The 18,544-nt window shown below is 49.6% G+C and overlaps 2 pseudogenes; both read right to left on the minus strand.

The window, feature by feature from the left end:
• Window positions 1-1,103: 1,103 nt before the first annotated feature.
• Window positions 1,104-3,158, minus strand: LOC147116205 (uncharacterized; annotated as a pseudogene).
• A 4,221-nt stretch (window positions 3,159-7,379) lies between these two features.
• LOC147116206 (uncharacterized) lies at window positions 7,380-17,972 on the minus strand (annotated as a pseudogene).
• Between the last annotated feature and the right edge of the window lie 572 nt (window positions 17,973-18,544).

Below are 18,544 nucleotides of genomic sequence, written 5' to 3' on the forward strand. Positions count from 1 at the left end.
TCCAATGTTCCAGGTAGGTTTCTTTGCATTTTTTAATGATTTGGTTCACTCGGATTGGTGTTTGGACGGCTGTGTTGGTCTGGGGCTGGTCAGGGTCCGGCTGAGTACTTAGTTTCCGTAGCAGCTGACTCAGGGGACTCTTTTCTGGGTTTAGCTCTTGGGTCTGAAAGGCTTTGAAATGAAGGGTGTCTGGGGAGCTAGATTTGAGGTGATTTAGGAAGTTTAGTGCTCGTTTTTGGATGTTTATTATCAGTGGGTATCTGCCTAGTTCGGCTCTGCATGCATTTGTTGGCGTTTTCCTTTGGGTGCGAAGGATGCTTCGGCAGAATTCTGCATGTAGGGCTTCTATTGTATGTTTTTCCCATTTAGTGTAGCTTTGGTGATTTAGCGGGCCCCATACTTCACTACCGTACAGTGCAATGGGCAGGATTATGCTGTCAAATATTTTGAGCCAGATTTTGATTGGGATTTGGATGTTGTAGAATTTTCTTTTTATTGCATATAGGGCTCTTCGGGCTTTTTCTTTTAGTGCATTCACTGCTATGCTGAAGCTCCCTGATGCTGTAATAGTTAGACCAAGGTAGGTGTAGCTCATAGTGTGTCCTATAGTGATATCACTGAGGGTAAACTGGTATTTGTTTTCCTGACATCTGGGCCTTTTTTGAAAAATCATGATGTTGGTTTTCTTTAGATTTACTGTTAGAGCCCAATTTTGTCTCTCGCTCTCTCTCTCTCCAGTCAGGGTCTGTGTGTCTCTCTCTCTCTGCATTCCAGGGCCTGTTTGTCTCTCGCTCTCTCTCTCTCCAGTCAGGGTCTGTGTGTCTCTCTCTCCAGTCAAGGGACTGTATCTCTCTCTCTCCAGTCCAGAGTCTGAATCTCTCTCTCACTTCCTCTCTCTCTCCAGTCCAGGCTGTGTCTCCCTCTCTCTCTCTCTCTCTCTCTCCAGCCCAGGGTCTGTCTCTCTTTCTCTCTCCAGTCCAGGGTCTGTCTCTCTCTCTCTCTCTCTCCGATCCAGGGTCTGTGTCTTTCTCTGCAGTCCAGGTTCTGTGTCTCTCTCTCCAGTCCAGGGTCTGTGTCTCACTCTCCAGACCAGGGTCTGTGTCTCACTCTCCAGTCCAGGGTCTGTGTCTTTCTCTCCAGTCCTGGGTCTGTGTCTCTCTCCAGTCCAGGGCCTGTGTCTCTCTCCAGTCCAGGGTCTGTGTCTCTCTCTCCAGTCCTGGGTCTGTGTCTCTCTCCAGTCCAGGGTCTGTGTCTCACTCTCCAGTCCAGGGTCTGTGTCTCTCTCCAGTCCTGGGTCTGTGTCTCTCTCCAGTCCAGGGCCTGTGTCTCTCTCTCCAGTCCTGGGTCTGTGTCTCTCTCCAGTCCAGGGTCTGTGTCTCACTCTCCAGTCCAGGGTCTGTGTCTCTCTCCAGTCCTGGGTCTGTGTCTCTCTCCAGTCCAGGGTCTGTGTCTTTCTCTCCAGTCCAGGGTCTGTGTCTCTCTCCAGTCCAGGGTCTGTGTCTCTCTCCAGTCCTGGGTCTGTGTCTCTCTCCAGTCCAGGGTCTGTGTCTTTCTCTCCAGTCCAGGGTCTGTGTCTCTCTCCAGTCCTGGGCCTGTGTCTCTCTCCAGTCCAGGGTCTGTGTCTCTCTCTAGTCCTGGGCCTGTGTCTCTCTCCAGTCCAGGGTCTGTCTCTCTTTCTCTCCAGTCCAGGGTCTGTCTTTCTCTCCAGTCCAGGGCCTGTGTCTCTCACTCCAGTCCAGGGTCTGTGTCTCTCCAGTCCAGGGTCTGTGTCTCTCTCCAGTCCAGGGTCTGTGTCTTTCTCTCCAGTCCAGGGTCTGTGTCTCTCTCTCCAGTCCAGTGTCTGTGTCTTTCTCTCCAGTCCAGGGTCTGTCTCTCTCCAGTCCAGGGCCTGTGTCTCTCTCCAGTCCTGTGTCTGTGTCTTTCTCTCCAGTCCAGGGTCTGTCTCTCTCCAGTCCAGGGCCTGTGTCTCTCTCCAGTCCATGGTCTGTGTCTCTCTCCAGTCCAGGGTCTGTGTCTCTCTCCAGTCCAGGGTCTGTCTCTCTCCAGTCCAGTGTCTGTGTCTTTCTCTCCAGTCCAGGGTCTGTCTCTCTCCAGTCCAGGGTCTGTGTGTGTCTCTCTCCAGTCAAGGGACTGTATCTCTCTCTCTCCAGTCCAGAGTCTGAATCTCTCTCTCACTTCCTCTCTCTCTCCAGTCCAGGCTGTGTCTCCCTCTCTCTCTCTCTCTCTCTCTCCAGCCCAGGGTCTGTCTCTCTTTCTCTCTCCAGTCCTGGGTCTGTCTCTCTCTCTCTCTCTCTCCGATCCAGGGTCTGTGTCTTTCTCTGCAGTCCAGGTTCTGTGTCTCTCTCTCCAGTCCAGGGTCTGTGTCTCACTCTCCAGTCCAGGGTCTGTGTCTCACTCTCCAGTCCAGGGTCTGTGTCTCTCTCTCCAGTCCTGGGTCTGTGTCTCTCTCCAGTCCAGGGCCTGTGTCTCTCTCCAGTCCAGGGTCTGTGTCTCTCTCTCCAGTCCTGGGTCTGTGTCTCTCTCCAGTCCAGGGTCTGTGTCTCACTCTCCAGTCCAGGGTCTGTGTCTCTCTCCAGTCCTGGGTCTGTGTCTCTCTCCAGTCCAGGGCCTGTGTCTCTCTCTCCAGTCCTGGGTCTGTGTCTCTCTCCAGTCCAGGGTCTGTGTCTCACTCTCCAGTCCAGGGTCTGTGTCTCTCTCCAGTCCTGGGTCTGTGTCTCTCTCCAGTCCAGGGTCTGTGTCTTTCTCTCCAGTCCAGGGTCTGTGTCTCTCTCCAGTCCAGGGTCTGTGTCTCTCTCCAGTCCTGGGTCTGTGTCTCTCTCCAGTCCAGGGTCTGTGTCTTTCTCTCCAGTCCAGGGTCTGTGTCTCTCTCCAGTCCTGGGCCTGTGTCTCTCTCCAGTCCAGGGTCTGTGTCTCTCTCTAGTCCTGGGCCTGTGTCTCTCTCCAGTCCAGGGTCTGTCTCTCTTTCTCTCCAGTCCAGGGTCTGTCTTTCTCTCCAGTCCAGGGCCTGTGTCTCTCACTCCAGTCCAGGGTCGGTGTCTCTCCAGTCCAGGGTCTGTGTCTCTCTCCAGTCCAGGGTCTGTGCCTTTCTCTCCAGTCCAGGGTCTGTGTCTCTCTCTCCAGTCCAGTGCCTGTGTCTTTCTCTCCAGTCCAGGGTCTGTCTCTCTCCAGTCCAGGGCCTGTGTCTCTCTCCAGTCCTGTGTCTGTGTCTTTCTCTCCAGTCCAGGGTCTGTCTCTCTCCAGTCCAGGGCCTGTGTCTCTCTCCAGTCCATGGTCTGTGTCTCTCTCCAGTCCAGGGTCTGTGTCTCTCTCCAGTCCAGGGTCTGTCTCTCTCCAGTCCAGTGTCTGTGTCTTTCTCTCCAGTCCAGGGTCTGTCTCTCTCCAGTCCAGTGTCTGTGTCTTTCTCTCCAGTCCAGGGTCTGTGTCTCTCTCCAGTCCAGGGTCTGTGTCTCTCACTCCAGTCCAGGGTCTGTGTCTCTCCAGTCCAGGTTCTGTTTGTCACTCTCGCTCGCTCCCTCTCCAATCCAGGGTCTCTGTCTGTCTGTCTGTCTCTCTCTCCAGTCCAGGGTCTGTCTGTCTCTCTCTCTCTCCCCTGTCTGTTGTGTATGTAATATGTGTGCTACTTTGAACCTATGGACAGGACTGCACTACTTGTTGGGCGTAGTGATACGCAGTACCACTCCTGGCCATAGGGGTATAAATAGTACTGTGGGTACTGATCTCCCCTCAGTTCCCGCCTGTGGGCATGAAGTAAAGACCTACGTGTAGTCCCTACCTCCAACCAGTAAAGACCTGTTTTATTGTTACTGATTAAGTCTGAGTATTAATTACTTGAACAACTCACAGATTTAACACTGGCGACGAGTCTGATTCGGACCCTGCGGCAGTCACTCCACGGCAGCTTCGTCCACAGCCAGGATGTTGCAGAGAGGTTTCCACCCTCTCCACCCCACTGGAAGACATCCTGACCTCGGAGCCTCCATCGGCGACCGTCAGCTTCTTCTCCAGCTTGGTGGTGGGTAAGCCGTTGTCTGAGCCGGGCAGCGACGCGACAGGCAGTCGACCGCGTTGGCCGCACGAACGGGGCTGGGGGAGCTGGAGGAATAGGGCGCGAGAGCCGCTTCGAGCGGGAGGCGTTTCAACAGAGCGATCGCATCTCCTGATAAGAGCCGAGAGCCGCTTCGCGATCCAGCGATCGCATCCGCTGATAAGGGCCGCACTCGGGCGATCGCGGCGAAGATAAGGGCCGCACTCGGGGGCTGAAGGGAGACGGCGTCGGGGGACGGGTGAAGACCGCCAAGCACGGGAAAACCGCCATTTTGTGGGCGGAGGACGACGGCAAGAGCGGGAAGCCGCCATCTTTGATAACAAGTGAAGAAAATAAAATCTGAGAAATTGCAAATCTACAATGCCTAAACACGGGAATATTAGCACCTTTGATAGTGACCTCGAAGATTGGGCCATATATGTTGAAAGAGTAAAAAATTATTGTAAGGCCAATAAAATTCGTGACCAAGATAAAGCTCTAACATTATTAGATTTAATGGGTGCGAAGACATACGGGCAATTGAAACACCTGTTGTCACCAGATGAACCGGCGGATAAGACGTTCGATGAGATTGTTACTGTCCTGAAAGATCATCTAAACCCCACGCCGCTGATGCTAGCGGAACGATTTAAATTTTACGACAGAAGGCAGCTACAGCATGAAAGCAATGCTGAATATTTGTTGGAATTGCGTAAATTAGCGAAATATTGCCAGTTTGGAACGGGACTGACAGAGGCACTTCGAGACAAATTTGTGTATGGTTTATTTAAACAGGATACACAAAAGCGACTGCTCGAGGAGAATGAGCTGACGCTTGAGAAGGCGGTCACTATGGTAGCAGCACACAAAGCCGCAGCGAGAGGCACGGCAGTAATGCAGCTACGGTCACCGGAGCTCAGTGCACACAAATTGGGTGTGAGTTCTGGCAAATGTTATCGTTGTGGAAAGACAACGCATGATCAGAACCAGTGTTGGTTTAAAAACCAAGAATGTAGAACTTGTGGTAGGCTTGGACATATAGCTAGAGTATGCAGGTCAGCGAAGAAGACCAGCAACAAGAAGTCACCGCAAGGAAAATACGCAAAGGTACACAAGGTGACCGAACAGGAGTCTGATTCAGATGCTAGCAGTAATGAACTGGCTAGCTTAAGAGTACTCAACGCTGGTAAGGGTGCAGACCTCCAGACAATTTGGGTCACTCTTCAGATAGAAGGAGTCCAAGTAAAACTGGAATTGGACACTGGATCGGCATTGACGGTCATAAATAAGAAAGATTACGGAAAGTTATTCCAACATATTCCCCTACAGTATACGGGGATTATATTGGAAACATACACGGGGCAAAGAGTGTACCCCATCGGGAAAATAGAGGTTGCAGTGGTCCACAAGGGCGAAGACAGTCAAATAATGGACTTATATGTGATATCTGAAGGAGGTTCTCCACTACTAGGACGGGAGTGGATTAGGAAAATGAATATGGACTGGCATTTCCTACAAACAATAACGAGTGAGAACTCGGTGAAGATAGTCGGCCCAGACTCTGGAACGGATGATGGTAAGCCGAACTCAGGTGCAAAAGACAAAGTTTCAGCACAGAATTCCACTGAGCAACAACAACATAGTTTAACTGTGGATTCTGAGTCTGGCAAGTCTACTGATGTGCCCATTTCTGAGGGACACCGGGCTCGAACTCAACTCCATTTCAAACTACAACAGCAATTAGAACAAATGCTTCGCCGTTGTGAGCAAGAGTTGAATGCAACGAAAGAGTTCTTTGATATAGAGTTGGAGAATCTGGAAAGACAACAGAAGCAGCTGATGGAGAAAATGGAGCAGGAGCACACAAAACGTCTGATGTCAGAGGAGTTGACGGTCAGCCAACTCCTGCATATGCTGAAGGACAGGACTCTGAAATGGGAAAAACTTGAACACGAACTTCAATATTCAAACGAAAGGGGTTCGGAGCTCTCAAAGGTTATTGGAAGAGCTGAGGTGGCAACACAGACTGAGATGACTGCAACAGAGCAGCCCTTGGATGCCAAAAGTACGCTGACTCACGTCAACGTAGAACAACAGACCGCTGAAACAGCTGCTCCGGTAGAGGGATTGAATAGTCCGATCAATCAATCTCCAAAAGAAGTTGAAGCAGTAAAATCTCAAATGAGGTCATTAGTAAACGACTTGCTGAAAGCCCAGAAAAAGCTGGATGAAGAGGTACGCATGAAGAAGTCTCTTCAGGAAAGATGTCTGGACTTGGAACAAAAGCTGGCTAACGCCCAGCTGGGTATGGAGGAAATAGAAGACCCTCTCGCTGGCCTAGATCAGGACGACACCGAATATTACTATGTCCTGTCCTGCCCAACTTGTAACTTCGACTCCCACCATACAGAAATCATGGAGGAGCACCGAAAGTCTACGGAACATCGGGAGAAGGTGGCTCCACTATGGAAAAAGGAGGGAGAGAAGGAGGAACTGCGCATGCAGCTGGCAGCTGACAGTGGAGCCCAGAGACTCTCCAAGAAGCAGAAAAGGAAAAGTCGAAACAGAAGATGACCCATCTGAACCATTATTACCTCTACCAGATCACACACGTGGTCCCTCCGAACGGAGCCAATTCAGTTCGGAAGTTCAAACTGTTAAATCCATGGAAGGACTATTGAATGAGTCACTCCAGCAACGTGAACCGACTCCACCACAGAGATTGAATCTGTGAACTGTTTTCCGCAGAGACTGAATCTGTGATCTGTTTTGACATGAAGTTATCTATGTATCTATGTTATTCTGTTATGTAAACCTGAAGTTATATATGTATATATGTTATTACGTTATGTTAAATGGGGAGATGACTGTAAAGCTAGGAAGGGAGGAATGTTGTGTATGTAATATGTGTGCTACTTTGAACCTATGGACAGGACTGCACTACTTGTTGGGCGTAGTGATACGCAGTACCACTCCTGGCCATAGGGGTATAAATAGTACTGTGGGTACTGATCTCCCCTCAGTTCCCGCCTGTGGGCATGAAGTAAAGACCTACGTGTAGTCCCTACCTCCAACCAGTAAAGACCTGTTTTATTGTTACTGATTAAGTCTGAGTATTAATTACTTGAACAACTCACAGATTTAACACTGTCCAGGGTCTCTCTCTCTCTCTCTGGTCCGGGGTCTGTCTCTCTCTCTCTCTCTCCAGTCCAGGGTTTGTATCTCTCTCTCTCACTCTCTCTCTATCTCCAGTCCAGTGTCTGTGTCTCTCTCTCCTATCCAAAGTTTGTATCTGTCTTTCTCTCTCCTGTCCTGGGTCTGGATCTCTCTCTCTCACTCTCTCTCTATCTCCAGTCTAGGGTCTGTGTCTCTCTCTCCAATCCAGGGTTTGTGTCTGTCTTTCTCTGATCCAGGGTATGTGTCTCTCTCTCCAGTCCAGGGTCTGTTTGTTTGTCTCTCTCTCTCTCTCCGGTCCAGGGTTGGTCTGTCTGTCTGTCTCTCTCTCTCTCTCCACTCCAGAGTCTGAATCTCTCTCTCTCTCTCTCCAGTCCAGGCTGTGTCTCCCTCTCTCTCTCTCTCTCCAGTCCAGGGCCTGTGTCTCTCTCTCTCCGAACAAGGGTCTGTGTCTCTCTCTGCAGTCAAGGGTCTGCGTCTATCTCTTTCTCCAGTTCAGGGTCTGTGTCTGTCTGTCTCTCTCTCTCTCTCACTCTCTGGTCCAGGGTCTGTCTGTCTGTCTCTCTCTCTCCCCGGTCCAGGGTCTGTCTCTGTTTCTCTCTCTCTCTCCGATCCAGGGTCTGTCTCTCTCTCTCTCCGGTCCAGGGTCTGTCTCTCTCTCCCTCTCTCTCCGGTCCAGGGTCTCTCTCCCTCTCTCTCTCTCTCTCTCTCTCTCTCTGGTCCAGGGTCTGTCTCTCTCTCCCTCCGGTTCAGGGTCTGCCTCTCTCTCTCTGTCCGATCCAGGGCCTGTGCCTCTCACTGCAGTCCAGGGTCTGCGTCTATCTATTTCTCCAATCCAAGGCCTGTGTCTGTCTGTCTGTCTCTCTCTATCTGGTGCAGGGTCTCTCTCTCTCTCTCCGGTTCAGGGTCTGCCTGTCTCTCTCTCTCTCTCTCTGGTTCAGGGTGTGTGTCTTTGTCTCTCTCCAGTCCAGGGTCTGTCTCTCTCTCTCCAATCCAGGGTCTGTGTCTCTCTCTGGTCCATGGTCTGTCTGTCTGTCTCTCTCTCTCTCTGGTCCAGTGTCTGTCTCTCTCTCTCGCTCTCTCTCTCTCCAGTCCAGGGTCTGTCTCTCTCTCTCTCTCTGGTCCATGGTCTGTCTGTCTCTCTCTCTCTCTCTCTCTCCGGTCCAGTGTCTGTCTGTCTCTCTCTCTCTCTGGTCCAGGGTCTGTCTGTCTCTCTCTCTCTCTCTCCCCAGTCCAGGGTCTGTCTCTCTCTCTCTCTCTGGTCCAGGGTCTGTCTGTCTGTTGTAATGATATCAGCAAATAGTGATGGTATTTGCCTGTTTGATTATTATGCCTTACCAGCATATTTGCCTGTTTGATTATTTATGCCTTACCAGCAGAGGGCATGTGAGAGAGGCAGTTTAGTTTTAGTTTCGTTTTAGATGGATCTCTAACATGGTGTCTCCTGTAAGGCTGTTAACCACTGAACAAACTTTAGATTAAAAGACATTGGCCTAGAAATTGGGTTTTGGCGCAGCAACGGCTTTAGCGCCGGAAGTTAGTGCCGGAGCTAAGTCGCGCTGGTCGGGCCAAAAATTCACTACTTCTGCGCCCAAACGGCTGCCGGCGCTGCTGAAAGCTGTTAGCGCCTGAAAACTGGCGCTATGCGCTGAATTTCGGCGCTATTCCGGCGCTGCGACGCCCGCTGTGGTGCGTCAGGTTCGGGAAGTGCAGGACTCCTCCTTCCCTTAAGGAAGACCTGCCTGCAACCGGCCGCGGCCCGCGATAATCTTATTAAAAATGAGCCCGGCACCTCGGACAAGTGCCGGGCTTGCTTCTGTTCCGGGGGGGGGGGGATGTCCGGGGAGGGAGCTGCGGCCAGGCGGGTGGCGGGAAAGCGGCCGGCCACCGCGGGGCCTTTAATGCGCCGGCGCAAACTTGTGCAAGGCACCTCTGCCAGAACGTTGCTTGCGGCTGCCACGGGCGAGGCGGCCGCAAGTCAATTTCCCAGTTCGGGCGGGTTACCATGGCAACCGGGACGCTGCGCACACCGATGACGTCATCGGTGCCGGCGCAGCGCTACCGGTCTACTGCGGCGGAAGGGCCCCAGGCAATTTAGGCGCCGGCGCCAATTGCAGCGCTAGGCCCTCTAGCGCCGCAAAATCGGCGCTAAGGCCACTGAATTTCTAGGCCATTCTCTTTCATCAATGTGTCGTCATTGAACCCACATACAAACCAATACATGGTGTCAGAAGTGATTGAAAGAGATGAAGAGGAAAAATCTGAAGTTAAACCAGCTCTCCACATATTAGCAAGCCAAAAGAGAACATCGTTACTTACCTTTGGAGAATAGCTAACGAAGTGAAAAATGGAAGGATTACACCCACCGGCGAAGCTTCAGTTGACAGGTAATGTGGCTGGAAATTGGAGGAGGTTCAAACAACGTTTGGAGTTGTATTTAGCGGCAATCGGAGCTGACGAGAAAAGTGATAAAAGGAAAGCGTCGGTGTTCTTACATGTCGTGGGTGATGAAGCGCTGGAGGTGTATAATAACTTCACATTCGCTGCTGATGGAGACAAAATGAAACTGGATAAAATAATGGAACAGTTTGAGGCCTACTGCATACCGAAACATAACGTGATGTTTGAGAGGCACAGATTTTTCACATGTGTACAGAAAACGGGAGAGACTATTGATCAGTATGTGACTGAACTGAGAAACAGAAGCAAAACGTGTGAATTTGGGGGACTGACAGACTAGCTGATAAAAGACAGACTGGTGTGTGGTATTCCAGATAATGGTCTAAGGGAAAGACTGCTAAGAGAGCAAAATCTAGACCTGGGAAAAGCCATAGCACTGTGTAGGGCTACAGAGACTGTGAAGTCGCAGGCAAAGGAGCTGTTCAGTGACAGTAGCTGCAACGTGGATGCAGTGAGAAAGAACGGACACAAACCGTTTAACAAAAAGAGCATCAATGTGAAAAAAGAGGCGTGGCCAGCGAACAAAATGAAAGGGGCAATCGAAAGTCATGTAGTCGATGAGTTACACAGCATCCACCAAAAAAGTTTCCAGCATATGGTAAAAAATGCAATAGTTGCAACAAAAACAACCATTATCCTGTTGCTGTAAGAACCAAGCGCAACAAGGCAAGGTCCATACAGTAGATGAAAGCGAGATAGAGGAGTTCTATGTGGCTGTTGTGTCTGAAAAAAAAAAGAAAAAAGAGACTGGATGTTGACACTAAAAGTGAATGACATACACATTCCATTTAAATTGGATACTGGAGCACAAGTAAATGTGATATCAGAGACTGATTTTAAGAAAATTAGTCCCAGACCAAAGATACATGGAATAAAAGTGAAAGTGACAGGATACTCAGGTACTAATATACCAGTGAAAGGAAAATGCATTGTCAAAGTGACACACAAGGACAGAGAGCACACGCACATCGTGGTGCCAAAGGATGTGCAGGCCATACTAGGTTTAATAGCCTGTGAGAGACTAAACCTGTTAAAGAGAGTCCTCGTTGTGGAAAGCGAAGGAGAGACAGTCTATGATGAACTCATGAAAGAGTACAACGACCTATTTCAGGGTCTAGGCTGCCTTCCAGGAGAACACACGATCAGAGTAGATAAAAGTGTGCCAACGGTCATACATCCATGCAGAAAAGTTCCGTTTGCTCTTCAAAAGCAACTGAAGGCAGAGTTGGACAGGATGGAAAGCCTGAACATGATTCAGAAGATAGATGAGCCAACTGAGTGGGTGAGTTCCCTTGTCGTTGTGGACAAAAAGAATGGAAAGCTCAGAATTTGCCTGGATCCAAGAGATCTAAACAGAGCAATAAAGAGAGAGCACTTCAAGCTTCCTACACGTGAAGAAATAATGTCACAGTTTGCAAATGCAAAGTATTTCAGCAAGTTAGGTGCTTCATCAGGATTTTGGCAGATGAAACTGGACGAGGCAAGTTCAAGACTGTGCACGTTCAACAGTCCATTTGGCAGATACAGATTCCTAAGGTTACCATTTGGCATTGCCTCAGCTCCTGAAGTGTATCACAAAACTATCCATATGATCTATGAGCACCTGGAGGGAGTTGATACATCAATGGATGACATCATAGTATGGGGAACCACGAGAACTGAGCATGACGAGAGACTGAAAAAAGTGCTGGAAGCAACAAGGAAAACAAACCTGAAGCTGAATAGCGAGGAATGCCAGCTCGGGGTGACAGAACTGACATTCTTGGGAGATATCCTTAGCAGTGAGGGCATCAGACCAGATCCCAGAAAGGTGTCCGCCATTGAGAATGTGCCAAAGCCACAGTGCAAATAGGACATGCAGAGGTTTAATGGAATGATCAACGACATGGGTAAATTCATATCCAACCTCTCAGAAAAGATGGCGCCACTGAGACGGCTAACTGAAAAGAACATAGAATGGGAATGGAATCATGAGCATGAGAAGTCATGGAGCGATCTAAAGAAAATGCTCACAGAGGAACCAGTTCTGAGGTTTTATGACCCAGCGAGACCCATCAAGATATCATCAGATGCATCACAGAGTGGGCTCGGTGCCATTCTTCTGCAAAAATATGACTACTGGCAACCTATTGCATATGCATCATGCTCAATGACAGACGCAGAGATGCGATATGCTCAAATAGAAAAGGAGCTGCTCAGCATCACATACGCCTGTGAAAGATTTCACCAGTTTGTGGCAGGACAACCAATCAGAGTAGAGACTGACCATAAGCCCTTGATTGCATTGTTCCAAAAGCCACTAAATGGGTGTCCGCTTAGAATACAAAGAATGATGATCAGGCTGCAACGCTATACACTGAATGTTGCGTACACACCGAGTAAGCTGATGTATACAGCAGACACGTTGTCCAGAGCTGTTGACCCAAGAGAGCCCGCAAACACCAAAATGGATGAAAAAGTGAATGCCTACGTGGACATGATCACAAGTGCACTGCCCATAGCAGATGCAAAAATGGAGCTCATAAAGACTGAGACAAACAAAGAGGAAACAATGAGACGACTGAGGAAAAGCATCTTGGATGGATGGCCCAACATGAAGCAAGACTGCTCACCTGACATGGCAGAGTACTGGAACTGCAGGGCGGAACTATCAGTGGTCGAAGACATCATCTACAAAGGAAGTAAAATAGTTATCCCAAAGAGTCTGAGAAAAGAGATGCTAAAAACGATCCATGGAGGACATCTGGGAATCGAAAAGTGTAAGAAAAGAGCACGAGAGGTGATGTACTGGCCACGAATCAACCAAGATGTGACAAATGAGGTGTCAAACTGCACAATATGCCTGAAATATCGAGCAAGCAATCTGGTAGAACCACTAAAGCCACACCCAGCGCCAGACAGACCTTACCAGAAGGTAGGCGCTGACCTATTCGTATGTCAAGGGAAGGACTATCTTGTAGTCACAGACTATTACTCCCTGTATCCAGAGGTTTGTAGACTGTACACCACCACTGCAGATGCTGTGATAACATGTATGAAAGCCATATTCTCCAGACATGGCGTGGCAAGCGAGATCTTCAAAGACAACGGACCCCAGTTTTACAATGAAAGTTTCTGACATTTTGCCAAAGAGTGGGACTTTGTCCACACAACGTCAAGTCCTCACTTTCCACAGTCCAATGGACTAATGGAAAAATCGGTCCAGACAGTGAAATGACTGATGTACAAGGCAAAAGACAGTGGAACTGACTTCTACCAGAGCATGCTTGTATACCGCACAATGCCGCTCGAGTGTGGTACGTCAGCAGCCCAACTCCTTATGGGACGTCTGCTAAGGTCAAACCTACCCATCTCGGAGAACCTCCTGAAAACAAAAGAGGGGGAGAAAGTGAGGAAGTTCAAAGAACAACAGAAAGAAATGCAAAAGTACTACTATGACAGAGGAACACAAAACCTACCTGAACTCCACACTGGTGACCAAGTAAGGTTCAAAGACAAAACAAACATATGGACTCAGAAGGGAACTGTCCTGAGTGAAGTCCAACCAAGGTCATACACCATTCAGACAGATGAGGGTGCTGTTCTGCGAAGAAATCATCGGGATCTTCTCATGGGACCAGCCACAGCAGGTCAAAAGACTGATACTGTTGAACAACCTGATCACACAGCAAGTCAAAAGACTGATACTGTTGAACAACCTGATCACACAGCTGAGAAATCATCATCTGAGGCAACAACTCAGATTCAAGGACAATCAATCAGAAAATCCTCAAGACACGTGAAGCCTCCTGAGAGACTCATTGAGCAAGTTTAAGGACTCTTGTTATCGAAGGAAGTAATGTTATATTATTCTCTCTTCAAGTTCTAGTGTATTTACATATTTCATGTGAACACACAAAACAAGGTTAAAAAACCTTGATAATGATAATGATAATGTAAGTTCATTAAGTGTTACAGTTAAAATGCAGAGTAATACAAAGAAAACATGTTGTTAGATAAAAGTAAAATACTTTTGTTTTAAGAAAGGGAGATGTAATGATATCAGCAAATAGTGATGGTACTTGCCTGTTTGATTATTATGCCTTACCAGCATATTTGCCTGTTTGATTATTTATGCCTTACCAGCAGAGGGCATGTGAGAGAGGCAGTTTAGTTTTAGTTTCGTTTTAGATGGATCTCTAACATGGTGTCTCCTGTAAGGCTGTTAACCACTGAACAAACTTTAGATTAAAAGACATTGGCCTAGAAATTGAGTGCTCTTAGCGCCGATTTTGCGGCGCTAGAGGGCCTAGCGCTGCATTTGGCGCCGGCGCCGAAATTGCCTGGGGCCCTTACGCCGCGGTAGACCGGTAGCGCTGCGCCGGCACCGATGACGTCATCGGTGTGCGCAGCGTCCCGGTTGCCATGCCGACGGGCCCCAGCGCCGAAATTCAGTTGCGGCCGCCTCGCCCGTGACAGCCGCAACTAAGACTCTGGCAACAGAGTCTTACGAGTCTTTGCGCCGGCGCATTAAAGGCCCCGCGGCGGCCGGCCGCTTTCCCACCGGCCGCCTGGCCGCAGCTCCCTCCCCGGACTTCCCCCCCACCCCCCCCGGAACAGAAGCAAGCCCGGCACTTGTCCGAGGTGCCGGGCTCATTTTTTAAAAGATTTTCGCGGGCCGCGATCGGGTGCAGGCAGCTCCTCCTTAAGGGAAGGAGGAGGCCTGCACTTCCCAAGCCTGTCGCACCGCATCGGGTGCCGCAGCACCAGAATTGCGGCGCGAAACGGCAGTTAGCGCCGATTTACCGCCGCAAAGACCCTTCAGTAGCGCCGGCAGCCGTTTGGGCGCGGCCCTGCTGAATTTTTGGCGCGCGCAGGGAGACTTAGCGCCGGCACTAACTTCCGGCGCTAAAGCCCTGGCTAAGCCAAAACTCAATTTCTAGGCCATTCTCTTTCATCAATGTGTTGTCATTGAACCCACATACAAATCAATACATCTGTCTCTCTCGCTCTCTTTCTCTCTCTCTCCGGTCCAGGGTCTCTCTCTCTCTCTCTCTCTCTCTCTGGTTCAGGGTCTGTGTCTTTGTCTCTCTCCAGTCCAGGGCCTGTCTCTCTCTCTCCAATCCAGGGTCTGTGTCTCTCTCTGGTCCATGGTCTGTCTGTCTCACTCACTCTCTCCGGTCCAGGGTCTGTCTCTCTCTCTCTCCGGTTCAGGGTCTGCCTCTCTCTCTCTGTCCGATCCAGGGCCTGTGCCTCTCACTGCAGTCCAGGGTCTGCGTCTGTCTCTTTCTCCAATCCAAGGCCTTTGTCTGTCTGTCTGTCTCTCTCTATCTGGTGCAGGGTCTCTCTCTCTCTCTCTCTCTCTCCAGTCCAGGGTCTGTCTGTCTCTCTCTCTCTCTGGTTCAGCGTCTGTGTCTTTGTCTCTCTCCAGTCCAGGGCCTGTCTCTCTCTCTCCGATCCAGTGTCTGTGTCTCTCTCTGGTCCATGGTCTGTCTGTCTGTCTCTCTCTCTGGTCCAGTGTCTGTCTCTCTCTCCTGTCCAGGGTCTGTCTGCCTCTCTCTCTCTCTCCGGTTCAGGGTCTGTCTCTCTCTCTGTCCGATCCAGGGTCTGTGTCTCTCTCTGCAGTCCAGGGTCTGCGTCTTTCTCTTTATCCAGTCCAAGGTCTGTGTCTGTCTGTCTGTCTGCCTCTATCTGGCGCAGGGTCTCTCTCTCACTCTCTGGCCCAGGGCCTGTCTGTCTCTCTTTCCTGTGCAGGGTCTGTCTGTCTGTCTGTCATTCCAGTCCAGGGTCTGTCTCTCACTCCAGTCCAGGGTCTGTCTCTCTCTCCCTCTCTCTCCGGTCCAGGGTCTCTCTCTCACTCTCTCTCTCTCTCTCTCTCTCTCTCTCTCTCTCTGGTCCAGGGTCTGTCTCTCTCTCTCTCCGGTTCAGGGTCTGCCTCTCTCTCTCTGTCCGATCCAGGGCCTGTGCTTCTCACTGCAGTCCAGGGTCTGCATCTGTCTCTTTCTCCAATCCAAGGCCTGTGTCTGTCTGTCTGTCTCTCTCTATCTGGTGCAGGGTCTCTCTCTCTCTCTCTCTCTCTCTCTCTCTCTGGTCCAGAGTCTGTCTGTCTGTCTCTCTCTCTGGTTCAGGGTCTGTGTCTTTGTCTCTCTCCAGTCCAGGGTCTGTCTCTCTCTCTCCGATCCAGTGTCTGTTGTAATGATATCAGCAAATAGTAATGGTATTTGTCTGTTTGATTATGATGCCTTACCAGCATATTTGCCTGTTTCATTATTTATGCCTGGCCAGCAGAGCGCATGTGAGAGAGAGAGTTTAGTTTTAGTTTTGTTTTAGATGAATCTCTAAGATGGTGTCTCCTGTAAAACTGTTAACATGCTTGAAGACACTTTTGATTAAAAGACATACTCTTTCATCAATGTATCGTCATTGAACCCACATACAAATCGATACATGGTGTCAGAAGAAGTGATTGAAAGAGATGAAGAGGAAAAATCTGAAGTTAGCAACTCGACGAGATAGTGGCAAGCAAGCTATCCAGTGAAATCAGCTCTCCACATATTAGCAAGACAAAAGAGAACATCGTTACTTACCTTTGGAGAATAGCTAACGAAGTGAAAAATGGTAGGATTACACCCACCGGCGAAGTTCAGTTGACAGGTAATGTGGCTGAAAATTGGAGGAGGTTCAAACAACGTTTGGAGTTGTATTGAGTGGCAATCGGAGCTGACGAGACAAGTGATAAAATGAAAGCGTCGGTGTTCTTACATGTCGTGGGTGATGAAGCACTGGAGGTGTATAATAACTTCACATTCGCTGCTGATGGAGACAAAATGAAGTTGGATAAAATAATGGAAAAGTTTGAGGCCTACTGCATACCTAAATGTAACATAACATTTGAGAGGCACAGATTTTTCACATGTGTACAGAAAACGGGAGAGACTATTGATCAGTATGTGACTGAACCGAGAAACAGAAGCAAAACGTGTGAATTTGGGGGACTGACAGACTCGCTGATAAAAGACAGACTGGTGTGTGGTATTCCAGATAATGGTCTAAGGGAAAGACTGCTAAGAGAGCAAAATCTAGACCTGGGTAAAGCCATAGCACTGTGTAGGGCTACAGAGACTGTGAAGTCGCAGGCAAAGGAGCTGTTCAGTGACGGTAGCTGCAACGTGGATGCAGTGAGAAAGAACAGACACAAACCGTTTAACAAAAAGAGCGCCAATGTGAAAAAAGAGGCGTGGCCAGCGAACAAAAATGAAAGGGGCAATCGAAAGTCATGTAGTCGATGCGGTACACAACATCCACCAAAAAAGTGTCCAGCATATGGTAAAACATGCAATAGTTGCAACAAAAACAACCATTATGCCCGTTGCTGTAAGAACCAAGCGCAACAAAGCAAGGTCCATGCAGTAGATGAAAGCGCGATAGAGGAGTTCTATGTGGGTGTTGTGTCTGAAAACAAAAAAGAAAAAAGGGACTGGATGTTGACACTAAAAGTGAATGACATACACATTCCATTTAAATTGGATACTGGAGCACAAGTTAATGTGATATCAGAGACTGATTTTAAGAAAATTAGACCCAGACCAAAGATACATGGAATAAAAGTGAAAGTGACAGGATACTCAGGTACTAATATACCAGTGAAAGGAAAATGGATTGTCAAAGTGACACACAAGGACAGAGAGCACACGCTAGCATTAATCGTGGTGCCAAAGGATGTGCAGGCCATACTAGGTTTAACAGCCTGTGAGAGACTGAACCTGGTAAAGAGAGTCCTCTCTCTCTCTCTCTCTCTCTGGTTCAGGGTCTGTGTCTTTGTCTCTCTCCAGTCCAGGGCCTGTCTCTCTCTCTCCAATCCAGTGTCTGTGTCTCTCTCTGGTCCATGGTCTGTCTGTCTCACTCTCTCTCTCCGGTCCAGTGTCTGTCTCTTTCTCTCTCTGGGCCAGGGTCTGTCTCACTCTCTGGGCCAGGATCTGTCTCTCTCTCCGGTCCAGGGTCTCTCTCTCTCTCTCTCTCTCTCTCTCTGGTCCAGGGTCTGTCTCTCTCTCTCTCTGGTTCAGGGTCTGCCTCTCTCTCTCTGTTCGATCCAGGGCCTGTGCCTCTCACTGCAGTCCAGGGTCTGCGTCTGTCTCTTTCTCCAATCCAAGGCCTGTGTCTGTCTGTTTGTCTCTCTCTATCTGGTGCAGGGTCTCTCTCTCTCTCTCTCTCTCTCCGGTCCAGGATCTGTCTGTCTCTCTCTCTCTCTGGTTCGGGGTCTCTGTCTTTGCCTCTCTCCAGTCCAGGGTCTGTCTCTCTCTCTCCGATCCAGTGTCTGTGTCTCTCTCTGGTCCATGGTCTGTCTGTCTGTCTTTCTCTCTGGTCCAGTGTCTGTCTCTCTCTCCTGTCCAGGGTCTGTCTGCCTCTCTCTCTCTCTCCAGTTCAGGGTCTGTCTATCTCTCTGTCCGATCCAGGGTCTGTGTCTCTCTCTGCAGTCCAGGGTCTGCGTCTTTCTCTTTCTCCAGTCCAAGGTCTGTGTCTGTCTGTCTGTCTGTCTCTATCTGGTGCAGGGTCTCTCTCTCACTCTCTGGCCCAGGGCCTGTCTGTCTCTCTTTCCTGTGCAGGGTCTGTCTGTCTGTCTGTCATTCCAGTCCAGGGTCTGTCTCTCACTCCAATCCAGGGTCTGTCTCTCTCTCCCTCTCTCTCCGGTCCAGGGTCTCTCTCTCACTCTCTCTCTCTCTCTCTGGTCCAGGGTCTGTCTCTCTCTCTCTCCGGTTCAGCGTCTGCCTCTCTCTCTCTGTCCGATCCAGGGCCTGTGCCTCTCACTGCAGTCCAGGGTCTGCGTCTGTCTCTTTCTCCAATCCAAGGCCTGTGTCTGTCTGTCTGTCTCTCTCTATCTGGTGCAGGGTCTCTCTCTCTCTCTCTCTC

This window comes from Somniosus microcephalus, chromosome 6, assembly GCF_052327205.1.
Source record: "Somniosus microcephalus isolate GS21.2 chromosome 6, FLI_Smic_1.0, whole genome shotgun sequence".
Lineage (NCBI taxonomy): Eukaryota > Metazoa > Chordata > Chondrichthyes > Squaliformes > Somniosidae > Somniosus > Somniosus microcephalus.